Raw genomic sequence first — 14,174 nt, 5'->3', positions numbered from 1 at the left:
GCTACAACATAAATAAGCACTAAGAACTTTTCAGCTCCATTAATTTTTTTTTCGTGGTATACTGGGTTTTGAACTCAAGGGCAATCTATCACTAAACTGTACCCCCTGTTTTGGTTTTTAATTTTGAATTATGGTCTAAGTTGCTGAGACTGGGCTCAAATCTACACTCCTCCTGTCTCAGCCTCCAAAGTACTGAGATTACAGGCCTGTGCCACCAAGCCCAGCTTTCTATTATAATCTTAAGGTACCACCATGGTGTTTGTGGTCCATTATGTGGTACACAACTGTAGTCTTTTGTTATCTAATGTTTACAGGATAGAACAGATCCTGTTTTTGGTACTAACCCAAATCACAGGTGCCCAGAGGAGTTTGACAATTAGAATGTAAACCCAATAATCTCAAAAATTAAAGCCCCAGTCCCCTATTTTATCCTCCCAAAGGCAGAAAGCTATCATGCCATCAAAAGCGATTGCACTTAAATTCTCATGTAAAAGATCTGGTATTCTGATAACACAAAAACAGCTTCACATTTAAAAAAATATATATCATTACCTTAAACAAAATACAAAATGGGTAACGTTATAAAACTGTTGTGTCTGAGTTTATTCAATAGCTTCTATAAAAAATGGTTTAACTTAAAAATATATAAATAAGGCAGGCATAGTGGCACACTCTTATAATCCCAGTATTCAGGAGACTGAGACAGGAGGATGGTAGTTCATGGACAGACTTAGCTACTTAGTGAGGTCGCAACTAGGTGAGACCCTGTTTCAAAATAAAGTTGGGGGTGTAGCTTGGAGGTAGAATGCCCCTGGGTTCCATCCCCAGTGCCACAAAAAAAAAGAGAGAGAGAGAGAAATACAAGTCATCAGAAAGAACTGGTTCATCATAGTTCCCTGCCACCCCAGCTTGAGTGCCCATCATTATAGTCTCGGACAAGTCTTATTTATAGTTAAAAGCTGTGTCAGTCAACTCAGCTTATTAAAACTCAAAATTTATTCAGCCACTCACTGCTGAAGGCCAGTGTACAAAGCTTTAATCTGTCACCAAAGCCAGTCATCCAGACCACTGAGGCTTTAATTTATTGCAAGCCTGTGACAGAAGCCAGCCCCAGGAGAAGCCACATTCTGGCCCATTCTCTGCTACCATCCTGATCTGACTTCAAAGGCTCCGTCCTTCCCATGGTTCTCCTCCCACTCAAGAACTGGTGCATATGGCTTTTAAAATGTCAACATTATCTCCCTTCACCTGAGTCCATCACACAAGAGTGAGTAGCCAGTGGTATAGGCCACTAAGGAAAGATGCCTTAGTGATATTCAGAAACATCAGGGATGAGCATGGTGGTGCATGCTTATAATCCCAGTACTTGGGAGGCTGGTACAGGGGGATCACAGGTTTGAGGTCAACCTCAGCAACTTAGCAAGGCTCTCAGCAATTTAGTGAGACCCTGTCTCAAAATAGGATAGGGTTGGGGGGTGTAGCTCAGAGGTAGAATGCCCCTGGGTTCAATCCCCAGTCCCACAAAAAAAAGAAAAAAGAAACATCAGACTAAATATATTCTTATCAAAGAGGAATAAAAACTCCAATATTCATTATTTGAAGAAAGAAACTTTGCCAGGCGTGGTGGCACACGCTTGTAATCCCTGCGCTTGGGAGGCAGAGACAGGAGGATCGCGCAGGTTCGAAGCCAGCCTTGTTAGATTAAGAGACTCTGTTTCCAAATAAAAAAATTAGATAAAATAGGTCTGGGAGTGTAGCCCGGAGGTAGAAGGGCTTCCAGGAACCCCAGTACCACAAAAAAAAAAAGAAACAAACTTTACGATAAGTCATAATAGGCCGTGATATATAATGACATGTGTCTGATTCGCATTTTAGAATTTTTTCCAGTACCAGGAACAAATATGAACTATTAGCATTTGATTAATGATCACTTTAGCTTGTCACTGCTCTGTATTTCTCTAACTGGTTCAATACATTACAGTATAAACTTCTTGATTTTTAAGCCCTACTTTCTTTTTTCTTGGGTACTAGCGATTGAGTCTAGGGACATCCTACCTTCCAAGCTACACCCACAGCTTTATTTTATTTTGAAACAAGCTCTAACTAACTACTGAAGATCTTACTAAGTTGCTGAAACTGGCCTAGAACCTGTGATCCCCCTGTCTCAGTCTCCCAAATACTGAGATTATAGGTGTGCAGACACCCAAGGTGTTCTTGGGTTCCCACACCAAGACTTCTATGCCCATAGGACCTAAAGCAGTGTGGATGGTATACACAAATTACTCAGGTGGGTCTGTCTTAATCAACATTCTTACTACTATAATGCAAAATGACTGAGCACACAACTTAGAGGAAGGAACAATTTTTTTTTTTTTTTTTTTTTTTTGGTGGTACTGGTGTTCCTGGAAGCCCTTCTGCCTCCGGGCTACACTCCCAGACCTATTTTTTTACATTTTCATTTTGGAAACAGGGTCTCCTAAGCCAGCGCGCGCGGCTGGCTTCGAACCTGCGAGATCCTCCTGTCTCTGCCTCCCAAGCGTGGGGATTACAAGCGTGCGCCACCACGCCCGGCAGGAAAATTTATTACTCAGTGTTTTGAAGATTCTGGGTTCAGTCCATGTGAAGCCAGAGTCTGCAGGTCAGGGCATGGCAGAAAGAGAGAGAGAGAGAGAGAGAGAGAGAGAGAGAGAGAGAGAGAGAGAGAGATATGGAGAGATGAAGAGAGAGTGGAGTCACACACAAACTCCACTCTAGGCTAGGAGCAGAGAGAGAGCCAACAAGCAAGGGGCCACGCCCCCAGGGACCCACCTTATCAGTCACACCCCACCAGCCTCACCAGCCTAGGTTTCCACAATGGAATGGATTTATCTACTGATGGGATTACCAACCTTATTGACTTAGCTATGTCAACCCTGAGCTTCTCAGAGGACATTCTCTATTGGACCATAACAGGATCTTTAGGAAGTATGGTGAGCAGACCATTCTACTTCCATTTCTAGCTTCCTGAACTAATGTCTTCTATGTGTTGAAGACACTGCACAAGTTAACAACCATTAGTCACAAGTATATTCCATATTTTAAGAGCAGAAACTCATTCCTGCAAAGCTTCATCTGCAGCCTAGTCCCTCGGCTGCATAATTAGGTCATGTGAGTGCCAGGTTGAACTGACTTGCACAAGTTCCCGGTATAAAGGACCAGAACGATCTGTGAATGATATTTTTAAAATGTCTTTTCATGTGTGGTTGCAAGTCTGAGGTTTCTGGGAAACAAAATACAAATCTGCTATGTGGTTGGCTGAATTACAATCCCATGTTAGCTCCTAGCCTTCCAGGGACTCTCAGATGAGTTTGGGCATTAATCAGGAGGGAGTGAAACCCAGAAAATTGGGCGGGGACAAATGGATAGATTCCAGGAGAGCCAGAAACATGAATCTCTAAATTCTGCCAATCTTCTTTACCCATAGAGGCGGCTCTTTCCCCCTTATTTCAGGAGATTGATCACCCATTCGCTATAGAGAACATAATTCATTTGCCACAAGTGGTTTCCTTACAAGACACTGCTGATCCTGCTAATGACCTACCTCCACCCCTCCCGTTGCTTTTGGAACCAAAACCTGACTCAAGTCCCAGCAGGTCCAAGAGGGTGAGGCACAAACTGTGACCCATGAGAAGGTGTGCTGCACACCAAGATCCCAGAGAGGATTGCTGAATCAAAGGGTGCATGCTTCAGTAAGTTTGGCATTGTCAATTACCCTCCATATATATTGTAATAATTCATACTTCCATAAGCAATGTGTAAAGAACATGTTTCCCCAACAATTTGGCAAAGAAGCATGCATTTAAAATTTAGGAGTTTATCAGATGTATAGTTTATATGCTGATGTAAAATGTTATATCAGCATAGTTTTAATTTGCATTTCCCTTACTATAACTTAAATTAATTCTCCTGTGTTTAAGAAGCCATTTATAGTTTTGTGAGTTACATGTTTACATTACTTGCTTTTTTTCTTTTTGTTGATTCTTTCTATTGTTTTTATTTTTTATTTAGGATTTTATATGTACAAGTGAAATTGAGTTGTCCATCCTGTTTTATGTCATTGTTTTCTGTTTTATGACTGTTTTATTTCATTGGTATTTGCAAAGAAGTTGAGTTTTCTGGCTGTTACCAACCACTAAAAGCTGACTTATTTGACAATATTTATTTTTGTGTGCTTGGTAAAGATAAAATCTTTTGGTTTTAGTGTTTCTGCCTATGTGTTACTTTTGCTTTTACTGTTTCTGTAACATGCTCTTACGTTTTCTATCATGTCTGCTTTATAAGTGCTATGCTATTTAGCATATTCATATCAATTCTATGTTAATTTTCCTTTTTTACCTCTTAAAAACTTATCTCATTTAATAATTTCAGGCAAAAATCCCTGTTTCATTTACTTGAAATATTGTCTTTTATTATTTCAGTATCAAACTTTTCGTACCACTGTATTCACAGCTATAATAAATATCATAGAGTCCAACTTTGCTTTCTTCTTTTTTTGTGTGTGTGGTACTAGGGTTCCTAAAAGCCCTTCTACCTCCGAGCTACACTCCCAGACCTATTTTATATTTTTGAAACAGGGTCTCTTACGCCAGCGTGGCTGGCTTCGAACCTGTGCCATCCTCCTGTCTCCGCCTCCCAAGCGTGGGGATTACAAGCATGCGCCACCACGCCCGGCCACCTTTGCTTTCTGAGCCCATCTGAAGACAGTTCTCTTTAAGGCAGAAAGCCTACCTAGTATATTTTATCTTCATTCTGATACTTTATGTTTTGTTTTGGTTTTAAAGGTTGGTGGAATTACTTTAGGGTTTTTTATTATGTTGTATGTTTACTTTTGTTCATGGCTTTATTAATTGTAAGGAAGGTACATATTTTTGTGCTAGTGTTTTTTTTTATAATTATAACTTTACATAATTTTTTTTTGCAGATCTGGAGATGGAACCCAGAAGCATTTGACCCCCAAGCTGCACGCTCTACCCTATTTTTCATTCTTTATTTTGAAACAGAGTCTTACTAAGTTGTAGAGGGCCTCACTAAGTACCTAGGCTGTCCACAAACTGCGATCCTCCGGTCTCAGCCTCCCGAGTGCTGGGATTACAAGCGTGCGCCACCACACCCAGCTAATTTTACATAATTTTTTAGTGCTCAATTTCTCTAGAACCTATCTCTATTGGTTGCTACCAATGAACAATAATGAAAGATATTATCAGCTACGTTGTAAAAGCCTGTCAATGGGGCTCTGGATATGGCTCGGTGTAGAGTACCTGCTATTCATGCACAAGGCCTCCGCACTGCAAACACATTAAAAATAAAAATTAAAAGTGTGTGGCTTCCATCTGCTAACACTCCCAGTTGTACTCACCTGCACTGCGAGAAGGAGCCATGTGGCTAGGACCTGAAGGAGGCCTCATCCCATAGCATAAGAAGCTGGCTGGCAACAACCCTTGAGGAACTGAGTCCTGCCAGTAACTATGTAAGTAAGCTGCAAAGGACATTCTTCCCAGTCGAGCCCTGAGATGACTACAACCTGTAAGACACCCAGAGCCAGAGACCCTGTTGAGACACGCCTGAAGTCCTGCACCACAGAAACTGCCTTAGCAGATGTTTGCAGACATTGAGTGTTGCAGTCATCAGTCATGCTGCAGAAACGACTACATGCGTGTGCCCTAAGGAGGTTTTGCATTTCTAGATGAGTGTCTCTTCTGCAGAGAGTGTATTTTTCCTGGGGTTTCTTACTTCTGTACCCACAAGGGGCCTCTCGCTTCTCTTAATGCGTCTTCTTTTCACTTTCTTTCTTAATTCTTCCTAATTCCATCCGTGATTTCACAGAATTTGAAATTTGTCAATCTACCTCTTACTGCTGCTGACAACACAGCTTTCAGAATCCCTTTCAACTTCCCTGCTGCTCTTATGTGATTTTTCAGGGGGGATGGGGAGGGGGGAGTAAACTACTGATTTATGTGCAATGTTTGTAGTGGAAGCCTTCTTTCCACTTACATTTCTCCTGTTGAGGGTGTGTTTCTTTTCCATACTTTCTTGGTTTTCTGTATTTTCTTTTTAAATTACCTATTTTTTTTTGTTATGTTGCTACTATTCTATTAGTTTGCTTCTATTTTTGTTATGGGCTTATAGAAACTCTTTTATATTAGAGACATTAGCTTTCAGCTTTTAAAAATGCTTGCCAATATTTTCTAGAAGTCTGTTACTTGCCCTTAAAATTGAAGAGTCTCAGTGGTCTCTATATTTGTTGTGTCCTTCCATAAAAAATGTATTTTTTCTGAAGTCATATTTACCAATTATTGATCTTATATTCCTAGTCTCACTTAAGTCCTAAAAAAATAGGATCTCTCTGTTTCTGGGAGTTGAAGGATATGTTTACAGCCTACAGTGGTATCCAAAAAATATGGGGAGGGTACTGAAAACATTTATCTAAAATTTAAAGATAGTTTCTTATGAGATAAAACATAGTAAAAATCAAATATTTTTCAAAAATCAAAATAAGGCCTTAAAAATAAAATAATATTTAAATTAAAGATTATTTATCTGAAATTTATTATAAGTTTGACTCTAAATTTAATTTTTTCCAAGTGGTACCAGTATGCCTCAACACTATTAAATAATAATCTATTACTCAATAATTTAAAATGCTTTACTTATTATATATAATCTTTCAAGTGATTATTACCTTGATTCTCTGTTGATATATTTCTATATTAACTCCCTTTACTATAGCCTATTATCTATCTATATCAATACTATACTTTTTAAATACCACAGCACTAAATTACTTCAATTCTATCACTTACTAAGCATCACCTCAGTAAACCTAAGTTTCCATTTCCAATTTGCAGTGAAATTTTAAGCATTAAGCATATAAAAGATCTAAGCTAATCAGTGTTTTAGCTTCACATAAAAGAGGCATGTTTTGGTTAATGTCAACATCATAATACCTGATGAAAACTGGACTATGGGCAAAATTAACAATAATAATAATAAGGTACCAGACATTTTTTTTTAATCTAACAAACCTTATTTCTCTTTTTTCCTGTGTATTCAAGCTCCAATGGAACTTGCCCCTCTCAGGTGGCCATTCAGATTCTGGAAGATGTTTTTTCTCCTGAGCTAATGATGCAAAGACCGGAAGGAACAAAGAGTAGCTATGTAGGGCACTTTGGAAAGGCAGACTGGGTCAGAAACAAAGAGAACTGGCAACTCTTGTAGGTCTCGATATGAAGGACTTAATAGCCTGCCGTCCACAGTTGCTTAGCAACACACAAATATATAAGAAAGAGGGAAGTCAAAACATCACAAAACTGGGCATTCATTCTCCCTCCCACATTAATTATTTCTGCCTGGTATATAAGTCAAATAGAAACTGAATGTAAATTTGGCTTCCATAAAGTAAGCCAGCCACACAGTGAAGGGATTAAAGCTTTAACAGAGGCATAAAATGTGGCAGGTAGCCCAGATATATATATATATATATATATATATATATATATATATATATATATATATATATATATATATATACAGGCAGAAGTGTGTGTGTGCTTACAGCTGGATTCCAGTACAATGGAGCTATTCTGTTTAATGGAGCAAATACTTAGGAAGTGCTGCAGAGGATGCCTGGAAGAGCATGAGTCAGCCCAGCGCTTTAAGAAATTTAGCAGCTCTCAGGGAGGAGAAGACAAGTATGCAAATAACAGCACTGCAAGGCCAAATTCAGGTCACAACTGAGGAATACCAACTGATGTGTCCTCAAAAGTAGGAGAGATGAAAGCTAAGGAACATCCAGAAAGTTTCATTGAACAGGTACCATGTACATTGGCCTTGGGAAGCTACATAGACAAAAAGGTGTGAAGTGGGATTTTGGTGGGTAAACCTGAGCATAAAAAAAACACATTTCACAGTGCCAGGGAGGAAGCTCCAGGTGTGCTCATAAGTAATGATAATCTACAATCCCCAAACATATAATTCTACCAGGATAGAAGCGGTGAAGGATAAAAGTGTTGGGTGAGTATAGAGGTCCTTGAATATGAAGGCTAGGGTCTTATGTTTCATTTACTAAGCACTGAGAGATGATTAAGGTGTAGTTGAAATGATCAGAGTTACACCTTCAGAGAATTACTTTGGTAATCCTCATTGTCCTACTCCATTTTGTGTTGCTATAACAAAATGATTGAGGTTTGGTGTAAAAAAAAAGAGAGAGGTTTATTTGGTTCATGAATCTAGCAGTTGGAAAATCTAAATAGCATGGCATCAGTATCTGGCAAGGGCCTCTGACTGTGTCAAAAGCATGGTGGAGAATCAGAAATGGTCATGTGTAGAAGACACCAAGAACATGGGGCATTTCACTTTATATTGACCTGCTCTTGTGAGAACTAATTACATTAATCCCTCCCAAATTGGTTCCCAAAGGCCCTTCCTCTAGGTCTCACCTCCGAAGGGTCCACCACCTCTCAATACCGTCACATTGGTGACCGTGCTTCTAGCACGTGAACCTTGAAGACACAAGCTATATCCAAGCCAGAGCAATCGTTTTGATTGGAGTGGGAGAAACTGTATCAGAGAACAAGTATAGAAGAAGAAACCTAAACCACCCAGGAGAGAGAAGAAGGTCATCTAATCTGAAAAAGAAACCACAGGAAAGAGAAGAAGACAATCGATAAAGGAGACATTGCAGAAGTAAAAATTGAAGACAGGTTACTGGTAAATAACCAAGGCTCGGCAAAAAGTCAGGAGTGAAAAATCAACTCAGACGTCATAAGCCTGTCTTACTCCATAAATAAAAATAGAAAAATAGATTCAGTTGAATAGTGGAGGGGCTTGTGGGGAAAAAAGAAGAGGAAAAGGGGGAAGAGGAGGAACTGTGTCCCGAACTCACTAAGTTTGGAGTGCTCTTGGTACTGTTGTGTGACGGGAAGTGGAAAAAAATACAGGTTTAGAGTTTAGAGGAAGGTCACGGCTTTGATTATTATCCACATGAAGGCTGTAACAAAGGCATGGGAGTAGATGCGAACCCAAAGGAAACAGGTGGGAAATAATCTCAAAGGAAGAAGAGAGCTGGCTCTCAAAAGACCCAAGGGGCAGGAGAGAGGGATGAGAGGACACGAGAGGAGCAGCCAGAGCAGGGAGGAGACGCCTTTGCAGGATCTCAGAAGCCAAGAAAACAACAGCATTCAGGAAGACAAGTGGGCAACTAATGGTGATGTCTAGGTTCCCTTTAAAAAATATTTTACAACAATCAGAATATTTGTAAGAAAAATATTATGATCTAGTTTTAGGGGTGTTTTTTGTTTGTTTGTTTTTGCAGATCTGGGGATGGAACCCAGAGGCATTTGACCTCTGAGCTATACCCCATGCCCTATTTTTTATTCTTTATTTTGAAACAGGGTCTCACTAAGTTTCAGAGGGCCTCACAGATAGCTGAGGCTATCTGCGAACCGCCATCCTCCGGTCTCAGCCTCCCAAATGCTGGTATTATACAAGCATGTGCCAAGACACCCGGCTCATGATCTAGTATTTTAAGAATTTATTGGCTATCAAAAGAAGTAAATATCACAAGGATTCAAGGGGGTGAGGACAGGAAAATATCACATTTAATGAGTAGAAAATCACATGTGTCCTTGAAGAACATCTTCATCAGAACAAGGAACAGGAGAGAATGATAAGGGACCACGGAAGAACATCCGCACCACAGAGAACATCCGCAAAGACTTACTGGCAGGACAGTCCCTTGAGCCGGTAAGTCAGATAAGGGGCTTTTTTTTTTTTTGCATGAAAAACATTTTAGAGGAATATTTGTTAAAGAATAAAAGGGCTTTAAAGAGAAGACTGAAGCTTTATGTAATCAAAGCTCTGTGTCGCATTCAAAGAATATGAAGACTGAAACTTCACATAGAAGAGGAAATCCTTGACTGTCATAAAAGGGGGCAGGAGGGAATGAGGTCATGAGCGCAAATGTTATCCTTGGAAAGCCAAAAGCTGGGGACATTTTTCTAATATAAGGAGGTTAGGCAGAGCCGTAATATACACACACACACACACACACACACACACACACACACATATAATCAAGGCTGAGAGATGTTGAAGCTACTAGAGAGAGAATGAGAAATCTCAGATTGAATGGTTCAAGGTATAACTGGTTTAAGGGAGATTTGATAACAGTGGTCAAAAACGGTCTAGACTTTCTTCTCCAAATAAGTTTTTCATTCTTAAATCTTAAGTCTCAGACTGAGACAGATGAATTTCAACAGAGCCCAACAACAACACCGAAAAGAATTTTTATCTGGACCCATGGCCTTAACATTTATAGAACAGATTTGTAGATGACATCAATGATATATAAATCTTAGACCCCAAGCTATCAGAAGGATCTCAAAAGGTTGTCTGAGAATATACACGTCCCCGACAACAGACTGCCGTACATATGCACCAGCCACCGCGTGCTCTTTGTAGACAACTCAGACACCAGGAACTCCTTTTTGGTGGGAATAAGATATTTCCCCAGTAGATGGCTAGAGCACCGTGAAGTGAAGAACAGGGTGGCGTGGTTCACAGTATGCAGCCAGAGGAAAATGCAAGCTCCAAATATCTTCTCTGGTTTGATTCAATGCACAAAGAATCTTGTGATGTGTCAAGATCCTCACATGAAGCTCCAGAAGATGATTTTGAACATCAAGAGATTGAGCACAGGGGAAGTACAAGTGTCCTGGTCCTTTGACCAGACCAAGTCCCACAGGGCACATGATGCTAGCTCAAATTCCAGCACCTTTGACCTCACTTTGAATCCTGATTTATTGAGCTTATTCTAATCACTAAGTGTAACACAGAAGAAACAAAGCATTCAGTGTGGCAAAGGTGGATGCTAAGTCCCCCTGAACCCATGCCTCCATCCTGTTACCCCGTGACTTTGAGGTTTTCCCTCAGCTGTAACTACTTAGGATACCCCTCATGTTGGAGGATGGCCACTGTAACACAGATACCAGCCTGGGGTTGCTGAAGAGCAGGATGATGGGGTGGACTGTCGCACAGATAAATCACTCCCTGCCACGCCCTGAGATGGAACACCAATGGCCTGCAGAACTGAGCACTGGTGACAGCAAACAGGAGATGAAGAAAATAATTTAAAAAATGAGAGCAAAAAGAATTTGGGTAGGAGGTTGGACATGGAGCTCTTGAAATCCCAGAGGGCCAACAGTGTCATCTTCACATGTCTTCCCAGAGATGTGAGCAGGAATAACATAGAAATAAAAAGGTAATAAGAGGGATTATCCATGCTTAGAGAGAAATAGAATTTGTCATATGAGCTTTTTATGCCATTCCTAGTGAATTTCCAAGATTGTCAATTGCTCCTTAAATAGCTCTGATCCATTATCTGGTTGCTTATAAAAATGCAAGGTCCTGTTAAAGCCAGAAAGCTCCACAAAGCTGAAGAGAATCCTTGGTACACAGCCAGGGAGTCATGCCTTTGGAAAAGGTAGGGAGCCTTTAAGACACTTGAGGCCTTAAACTTGAACTTGAACCTTTGGTAACATTGTGCCATTGGCTAGGTAGTATTGAGATCAAATAAAATTATTTCAGAGAGAGAGAGAGAGACAGAGATTGGAGAATTGGGGTGTGGAAAAGAAGAGAGAAAGGAGATGGGATATTAGGGTCTGTTTCCATTCTTAGTGAAGCAATACCTGGAGGATTGCTAGAAGCGTGGTTCAGACCCCAAATATTTTGGCACTCCAGCCATCTATCGGCGCTAATTTCCAGGTTCTTCCTGCAAGAGCAAAGGGACTTGCTCCTTAAAATAACTCAAAGAATGTTGCAACACACTCTAATCCAAAATCGCTTTATTTTTGGCCACATTTACCCTGTCCCCTTCTGAGTGCCTTCTCATATCAGATGAAGGCAGTATGTAAACTGTGTGATCAGCTGGCCTTGTGTCCTGAAGAGGCAGCTGCCTGAGATCTAGGAGAGCTGTGGGGTCTTCCTGTGACTTGCGAGCCCAACTACCTCCATTCCTATCTGTTCTTGTTGAACTTTTTAAGGACAGAAACTACATCTGGTCACTTCTTCATTCCAGAAGAGCCTGACACACCACAGGCACTGAAATCTTCATACATACAGATGGCCCTCTCAACTCACAGACTCTGCCTGAGTTCCACCTGGGTGGATCCAACCAACTGCTGAAGAAAAATATTTGAAAGCCAGGCATGGTGGCATCTGTACCAAACATATGTAAACCTTTGTTTCCTGTCATTATTCCTTAAATAATATAGGATAGCAGTTATTTACATGGCATTTACTTAATACTAGGTATTATAAGTAATCTAGAGATGACTTAAATACATGGGAATATGATATATCTCTGTTCATCCTACTATCGTGTTTAGTTTTGCACAGGATGTTTTTAACAAAAAAATTGAATATGTCATTGGAAAATAAAAAGAATAGGTGAAAAGAATACTGGAGGATATGCATACATTATGTGCAAATATGATACCATTTTATATAAGAAACTTGAGCATCTGTAGATTCCAGAAATTAATCCCCGCAAAACACTGAGAGAAAATTGTAACTGACTAAACGGATGGTGTGAAACTTCACATTCTGCCAGAAATGTTGTGGTGTGATTCTCAGATTAAAGCGTCCTACCAATAATTTCAAGGATGCATGTTATTCTAAGGTCAGACTCAGTGGACCCTCTTGGGTTCCAGCCAGTTCACTGACATGTCTTAACCTCTACTCTCTTTTCTCTATATCTAGGATTAGGTTCACTATCTTAGCCCTTTTTCCTAAAATTGTCCTACTTTAAAATAATAATAATAACAATAACAACAACAACAACAACAACAACAACAATAATAGCACTACCTGACCGGACTTCTGGGAAGATGGTGACCGGGAAAAGCGGGGCTTAAGAGCCCCGCTAACAACCAATCTCCATTACCACAAAATCAGCCACTTTCATGGCCAGAAAACACCATCACCAGAGAAACAAAAAAATCACCAGGCTCCAGAGAGAAAGCTGACTGAGAACAGAGCTCAGAGCCACAGAGGAGACACACCGGCCTCATGCCCAAGGACGCGGCAGCAGCGCCATACTGCCGGCAGCAGCGGCAAATTCACCGGACGGCTACAGCAAGCCGAGGTGAGCCGCTGCGGAACAGCCAGGCGGGATTTCTCGCTGCAGGTAAAATCTAAAGCTCCCAGTGGCTGAGCTCAGCACACGCCGCAGGGATTCAGGGTGGAAATCAAAACCAAGAAGAAATACGCCAGCCTCACGGCCGAGGGCGTAGCAACGATGCCATATTGCCACCGGCGGCAGCAGCAGAGAATTCACCAAATCCAGTGCAGCTACATCTGCGTACTCAAGAACAGTGAGTCAAATTGCGGGCCACAGAGGAGAAATCCCAGTACTGTACTCCCTGGGACTTGACCCAGTGGGGGAGGGGAGGTGGCAGAGATATCACACCATAGGAGATCTTGCAACCTGGCACCCCCCACAGTCTAAAGCAGCCTCTATCGACTCTCTGGGTTGGAGACTCTGTGATACAACCCAGTAAAGGAGTAGTGGGGTCTGAGATACTACTGACTCGAGATCCAGAACACCTTCAGTGAAGTCATAGTGACCCAAGGGAAGAACCCAGAGAAGGCACAAACTTCCGAAATCATGGGAAAGAGGAATAATACTGGAGCAATGAATGCCCACAACCCCACAACATCAGAACCCGATAAAACAGAAAATCAGAGATTTCTAGAAGATCAAATCAGGAAAATAACTGTAGAAATAATAGAGATGCTTCGAAAAGAACTCAGAGAGAGCCAAAAAGAGATAAAGGATGCAATTAATGAAGTAAAGGCCTCAATTCAAAGCACAAACAACCGATTAGACCACATGGAGAACAGAATCTCGCTCTTAGAAGATGATCATTCCAAAAATGAACGCATAGTTTCTAATCTAGAAAAAAATATCCAACAGCAGGAATCTGACATTGAAGAAATATGGGCCCATTTTAAGAGAGCTAACCTAAGAATAATTGGAATAGAGGAGGGAAAAGAAAGTGAAACCAAAGGGATCAACAATCTCTTCAAGGAAGTAATAGCAGAAAATTTTCCAAACACAGAGCAAGAGGTTGATACAC

The sequence above is a fragment of the Muscardinus avellanarius genome (assembly GCF_963383645.1).
Source record: "Muscardinus avellanarius genome assembly, chromosome: 9".
Classification (NCBI taxonomy): Eukaryota; Metazoa; Chordata; class Mammalia; order Rodentia; family Gliridae; genus Muscardinus; species Muscardinus avellanarius.
Note: the sequence above shows the minus strand (reverse complement) of the source record.